Source organism: Equus przewalskii, chromosome 1, assembly GCF_037783145.1.
Source record: "Equus przewalskii isolate Varuska chromosome 1, EquPr2, whole genome shotgun sequence".
Taxonomy (NCBI): Eukaryota; Metazoa; Chordata; class Mammalia; order Perissodactyla; family Equidae; genus Equus; species Equus przewalskii.
Genome location: NC_091831.1, coordinates 53,541,391 through 53,542,668, shown reverse-complemented (window position 1 = coordinate 53,542,668; position 1,278 = coordinate 53,541,391). Strand labels below are relative to the sequence as shown.

General features: G+C 47.1%; 1 pseudogene; it reads left to right on the top strand.

Annotated features, from left to right (window-relative positions):
- Positions 1-276: 276 nt before the first annotated feature.
- On the top strand, positions 277-949 carry LOC103541791 (polyadenylate-binding protein 2 pseudogene; annotated as a pseudogene).
- The last annotated feature ends 329 nt before the right edge of the window (positions 950-1,278 follow it).

The window sequence follows — 1,278 nt, the reverse complement described above, 5'->3', positions numbered from 1 at the left end:
GTTTTCTTTTGACCATTTTTATGTCGTTTTTGCCATAAAAATGTATTGTATTTTTGTAGTTAACTTTATAAATCTTCCCTTTTATTGCATCTGGATTTTGAGACTTAATTGAAAGTGTTTCCCTAGATGAAGGTTATAAAGAAATTTACTCATATATTCTTCTAATACACCCCTGATCCATTTGGAGTTTCTTCCCTGAATGGTGTGAGGGATGGATCCAACTGTATTGTCTTCCACTGGCAACCCTTTCTCCCAGCACCATTTATTCAACGGACAATGAGGAGCTGCTGCTGGAGTCCAAGCCTGAATCCCAGCACTAAGAGGAGTCGCTGCCCACCCTCTGCCCCCCGGGTCCTAGACCTAGCCCAGGAGCCTCCTGGAGCCTTGGGGAGGGTGGAGCTGGGACTGGTGGAGGGTAACCCTGGAGACAGCGCCATTAAGGATGTAGAGCTGGAGGCAATCAAAGCCCGAGTCAGGGAGATGGAGGAAGAAGCTGAGAAGCTAAACAAGCTAGTAGCAAAGGAGATAGAGAAGCAGATGAAGGCGATTTCACCTCCAGGCAATGCTGGCCCAGTGATCCTGTCCACTGAGAAGACAGAGGCTGATGCCCGTTCATCTGTGCTGGCAATGTAGACTATTGTGCAACAGCAGAAGTGCTGGAAACACTCTCATGGTTGTGGTTCAGTCAACGTGCTACCGTACTCGGTGGCAAACGGTTTGCCATATACAGATTTCTCAGACAAAGAATCAGTGTGGACTTCCCTGGCCTAAGATGATTCCCTATTTAAAGGAAGACAAATCAAGGTGATCCAAAAAGAACCAACAGACCAGGCATCAGCACAACAGAGCGGGGTTTCCCCAAAGCCAATACCTTGCAGGGCCCACCCACTACAAAAGTTCCTGCTCTCCATCCTACAGTGGTTTCTTTTCTTCCGAATTATTTTATTGAGGTCATAATGGTTTATAACATTGTCTAATTTCAGGTGTAGATTATTATTTATTAATTTCTGTGTACACTGCAACAGCGGTTTTAACAGGCCCCTGGGTGGCACTTACAGGACTGGGTTAGAGTGACGTCATAGTATTCCGTTTTCTAAAAAAAGAGTGTATTAGGAGGAGAGAGAGGGAGGAAAAAAGGGAGTGGGGAAGGGGGCTGCTCATTCACTCTGGGGATTGCCATCGACACATCTCAGCTGCGCGGGTTGCTGCCCCTGATTCCCTGTCCCACTTCACCTTCTTGTGGGCTGCTCAAGAGTAGGTGGACAGGGGTGTAGGAGG